At 41.7% G+C, this 5,352-nt stretch overlaps 2 long non-coding RNA genes across 2 annotated transcripts; one reads left to right on the top strand and one right to left on the bottom strand.

The window, feature by feature from the left end:
• The first annotated feature begins 210 nt into the window (after positions 1–210).
• On the top strand, positions 211–1,778 carry LOC123997920. Its single transcript, XR_006832198.1, has 3 exons — positions 211–447; positions 1,408–1,454; positions 1,549–1,778. It is a non-coding gene; the product is annotated as an uncharacterized LOC123997920 (long non-coding RNA).
• A 348-nt stretch (positions 1,779–2,126) lies between these two features.
• LOC123997921 lies at positions 2,127–4,957 on the bottom strand. The gene is made up of 3 exons (XR_006832199.1): positions 4,900–4,957; positions 4,205–4,291; positions 2,127–3,491 (listed from the first exon to the last, which is right to left on the bottom strand). It is a non-coding gene; the product is annotated as an uncharacterized LOC123997921 (long non-coding RNA).
• Positions 4,958–5,352: the final 395 nt, after the last annotated feature.

The following is a 5,352-nucleotide window of genomic DNA, read 5'->3' as shown; positions in this document are numbered from 1 at the left end:
CAATTTATACAAAACAGAAAGTAGGTTGATCCTGGGAGATCGGATCTTTGGATTGGTTCAGCTGGGCCGTCCGTCTGTAGTCTTCCACCATTGGCTCAGCTGGGCCGTCCGTCACTCTAGAATCCCGCCGTCACATCCGTTCAGCTAAAGGGGGAAATTTGGTGTGTGTGCTGGGTGGGGGTGTGTGTGCGTGAGTTATCCTGTAGGGGGCCCCACATCCTTTACTGTGAGAATATGTTGCTATGTGTTGTCTCAGTTATAACAATGCAATAGCAGTATGCTGGTCACTTACATAAGAAATAGCACTTCCTAACAGGAGCTAGCAAGCAGGCTATCAAAGGAATATTAGCGAGCTGATGAGATCAAATGGCTGACAAACGTGGTTTGGAGAAACGGGACTTTTGTGCATTAAGCATCGAGCAACAGCAGCAACTCCGACAATTTAAGGTTAGTTAGCTAGCTAACACTACTGTAGGTAGCTTCATGAGTGCTCCTTAGTGCTCCTTGGCTTCAACAACATTTAGTTAGCTAGTTCTATATAATTAGGAATTAAAATACAATAGGATTTAATGTTCTATCACTATAACTGCATTATTTTTTGCATTAATCCAGCTAATAGTTAGCTAGTATAAATTAATTGGGTAAAGATAGGCTCAGCAATGACAAACATCACGTGGGGTAACTTTAAATCTGCTATTGACCACCTGGCTTTTCCCAATATCATGAGGCATGGGAAAGAGTAGAATGGACAGTAAAGTTAAGGGAATTCACCATTATATTTATCCTGGGACATGCAAAGCCAACAATATATATTAGAGAGCGCATCCAGAGGTGGAGGCCTTAATAAGCGACTTTTTAAGGTTTGTTTGTCACGACTAGTCAAGGTGGGTGGAATCAGGCGCAGAGAGCAAATAGTGAATAGAGGTTTATTCTCCGGTGAATAAAAATAAACACGGACAACCCAAGATACAAACAGGATGAAAAATATCCAAAACAGGAATAACAGACAAACCGGAGAAATAAAACACAAAAACACCGACAGCCGAAACGAAATGACAAAAACAAAACAAGGGCGGGACAACCTACATTATATACAGATACTAATTAACTAACACACAGGTGAAAACAATCAGACAAAACCAACAGAAAAGGGATCGGTAGTGGCTAATAGGAAGGTGACCACGACCGCCGAGCACAGCCTGAACGGGCAGGATAGCCAACCTCGGCGGAAGTCGTGACATTGTTAATTGGCTGGCGGTATATTTTCAGACATATTATTCTCCATCTCAATTAGGGATCTCAAGCTCCAGACATCAATAACGAATATAATTCTATTTCATATTTAGCGACAGTAATGAAGTCTAACTGACCGATTGCTTGGGTACCTGCTTCTTGTTTTTTTTACAGAGATGCATTTCTCAAAAGACCCACAGACATTCGAGAGTATGCAGCAGGTGGGTTCAATCAACAACACAAACTGACACGTACACCAATATACAGACAGGGATATTAATTATACCAATAATTAACATGTTTTCTCTCTTTCAGATTACTTCACCGACCCAAACCTTGGTTTGATCATTGGCTCCAAACTGCAGGGTGATCCTGCCGACACAGGCATAGACTGAATCCTTACCGGATTGTTTGGCAGTTCAACTGTTATTGAAGTGTAAAGCTGTAACAGGCCTCTTTCTCTGTGTTCTGTACGTCCTCTGTATTGACTAGTTATGTGTCAAAGTAACGTGATACAAATGATAAAACATGATATAAAGTGTGAATGTACTGAGCATCATTACAACAGGTTAGTTACAGGGCTACAGAAGGACGTTTTATACCGCTGGTTGAGAGGAAAATATAGATTTCTAGGCCTATAGGGTGGAGTGGACAGCCTCTTCACAGGAGTTCTCAGGGGAAAGTCATCGAAGTTGAAATATAAAACGGTTAAGGTTACCGATGTCCCAAGGATTCCGGATAGCACTAACTTTTTTCTCAAGCCTCAAGAGTTCCCCCTTCTGGACTCTTATGTACTTCCACTAACTCCCCAACTCATCAGATAAATCAAAAAACATTCAGCAAGATGAGGCAATACTGACCATAACTTTAGAATGATCTGACCACACTGGATACACAGTTTAAATGTTTAATGAATCATCAAGTAACCAGCGCATCAGGCTTTGCTTTATTAAAAACATACATAGCGCAGTAAAAACAGGTACATTTAATCTGTTACAAAGCATGACAAAATCATTCAGAATTCTGTTTGATTCACATTTTATAATCTGACATGCGACAAAAATAGGCACATCTGGTTTAACAATTAAGTGATTGTATAGAGAAGAAGACCCTGAAATTGTATAAAAACCTAGACCCTGACAATATTGGACATTTCAACAGTGGCCTACGTAGTACATTCTGTAACCAACATACTGTGGTAGAGCATGTGAATAGAGCTTTTAAATCCTGAGCGAACAGGCACAAATCATCAATGTTTAGACACGTCAATGTTAAAAGGTAACAGAGATTTCCTTTTTATATATACAAGATTGTAAGTAACTTACATTGTTAAATTTTTGTTCAGGCAATTGATTGTCCCTCTCTTATGGCTTGTATTGGGCTCCAGGAATCCAGAATTGTATTTTAGACACAGATCTAGGATCAGATTACATTATGTAAAACCTTAAACATAATCCTTAGGTAGTAAAACACACAACTGACCTTACAACAGTGTCTATAGGCAACATCATCCTACTGCCTTTAGCTCAGAGTAATGTACCAGTCTCCTGACCCCAGAGCCCATCTACATTCCAAAGTACAGTGGAACTATCAATACACACTGATCTGATCCAAGGTCATCCCGTAATGGTAATGGTTAAGATTCAAAGAGGGTCAGCTAGCCCTGGATCTGTGCCTATTAAACAATCTCACACACTTACTGTACACATGGGACTTTAACCACAACATTCAAAGGAGTTTCAACGAACCCCAATAAAAGTTAGTGTTCTTTTATGTTGTGTCTTACTTACACAGCATTTTAACGGTAAAGCAGATCCCCCTTTTAAAAACATGATTCCCGTTATTAGAACCCAATACATTCACTCACTTTAGTTCACAATGTAAAATTCTAGATTGGAGATACTGATTGGATGGCAATGACTACAACCACCACACACCGCAGCTATCCCACAGACACACACATCCAGTGTCCGATGTTCTTCACGTACAAACAGGTTTAGTCCCACACACACTTCCAATGTCTCCCAATGTCTTCACACAAACATGGCCTGGGACACAAAGCTCTCTCCACGAGTCGCACCGGCGGCAGGGGGGTGGTCCTCCTCGTTGTCATGGTAATCATTGGGCTTGTACTGGTTGGGGGCGTACAGGGGCGGGACTTCGTTCAGCCTGGGTTCATCCCAGCCAGAAGGGGCGTCAGCGTAGCGCAACTCCTCCGCATCACAATTGTATTCCTCATCACTGCACGCATCCAGGTCCTGGTGGGAAAGATCAAATCTTAATAATCATGTAAAAATAAGGAGAACCAATGCAGTCTTCATAGTATTCTAGTGACCCTCGCATTAGCCAACAAACTGACAGAGCAACACCTTTTGAGAGTCTTGACCCCAGGTCTTCCAGCCCATATGGGCAAACTTGCTAACCACTGTTCCAATAGGGTTAAATCACAGGGGGAAAATTGTAACTAGCTTACCAAGGCAATGGTTGCTACAGTATTAAAAACACATGTTTCTATCTATAGCATGTTCAGTGTAACAGCTTCTATCCACATAGCAACCCTCCATACCCTTCAGTTTCCTACACGTTCTCATGTTTGTGTACTGGTAAATAGGGCAATCATGTTGAGTAACTGATGAATTAATGATCATAAGTAGATGTTAAATGATTGAGTTATTTTTGTTTCATAAATCCTTTACCAGGATGTATTATAGATATAGATAATGAACTAGAGTTGGGTTGAGGCACTTTATAAGCCAAAGCTACAGAGCTTAATGTATCTTGATAGTCTACAATGGCTTCCTCTCCTGGTCTCCATTCACTCCATCTTTACTGATAGGAAAACACAGGCCAGATGGAAGCATTATCAAGGAGGCCAGCTGGGAATTTGCTTTCACCCGTCCAGGTCTTTCATGTCTGAAGATTGAGGAAAGGACTATTGAGAGATGCACCCCATGTATGGCTGTATTCTTACTGTGCTGGGCTCGGCATCCTGCGGAGCGTAGTACAGGTGGTCCACGGATCCATCCTTTCTCTCCACAGGGTCTCGACTGGTGTTCAGCTGCAGATGTGCATGCACACACACAGGATTATTCTCATGTACTCTGAGTTTGGGTAAAACTAGGTCCAAGAGGCTTCTAAACAGTTCTACCCCCAAGCCATTAGACTCCTGAACATCTAGCCAAATGGCTACCCAGACTATTTGCAGTGACCCCCCTCCCTCATTACACCACTGCTACTCTCTGTTAACATCTATGCATAGTCACTTTAATAACTAACTGCATACTACCTCAACTAACCGGTCCCCCCACACATTGACTCTGTACCGGTAACCCCCTGTATATAGTCTCGCTATTGTTATTTTACTGCTGCTCTTTAATTACTTGTTACTTTTATCTCTTATCCACATTATTTTAAACTGCATTGTTGGTTAGTAAGTAAGTAAGCATTTCACTGTAAGGTTTACTACACCTGTTGTATTCGGCACATGTGACTAATAAAATTAGATTTGATCTTGATTTGAAAACCTATTTCAGATGGAGGGTTTTTCCTAATCAGCATAATCTTTTTATCATTTAACAATGTTGCTAAAAACATGTTGTGGTGTTGTAAAATACAAATTGAGGGGCCATAACAGCAAGTCTAAACTGGCTGGCCAGCATCCCTCACCGTATCAGAAGAGCTGCTGGTGGTAGTCTGCTGCTTGTTAGGGGGAAGGGGCTTGTACTTGGGTGGACCACTGAGAAAGAGAGAAAGGAGGGAATTAAAACAAACAGGACGATCACTTAGTATAAGTGACAGACACACAAACACTCACTCTCCATTGTGCTGGTTGCGTTTTTTGCGGACCAAGACCACAACACTGCCGATAATGGCCAGCAGCAGAACCACCCCAATGAGCCCTCCTATAACACCGCTTGTAGTGGGGCCCTTCACTGGCAGTCGAGTACCTGCAGAGAGAGAGAGAGAGACAGGGAGAGTAGGAGAAATGAGAGAAAAGAAAGTAGATGACAGAAAAAGTGAGATAGGAAGGAAGACAAAGAATAGAAGGGAAGTAAAAGGGGATAAGTGGGAGAGAAAAGAGAGAACATTAAGAAGATAGTGAGAACATTCACATGCTGG

Source organism: Oncorhynchus gorbuscha, linkage group LG15 (assembly GCF_021184085.1).
Source record: "Oncorhynchus gorbuscha isolate QuinsamMale2020 ecotype Even-year linkage group LG15, OgorEven_v1.0, whole genome shotgun sequence".
NCBI classification, from domain to species: Eukaryota; Metazoa; Chordata; class Actinopteri; order Salmoniformes; family Salmonidae; genus Oncorhynchus; species Oncorhynchus gorbuscha.
This window is presented reverse-complemented; position numbering and strand designations above follow the sequence as displayed.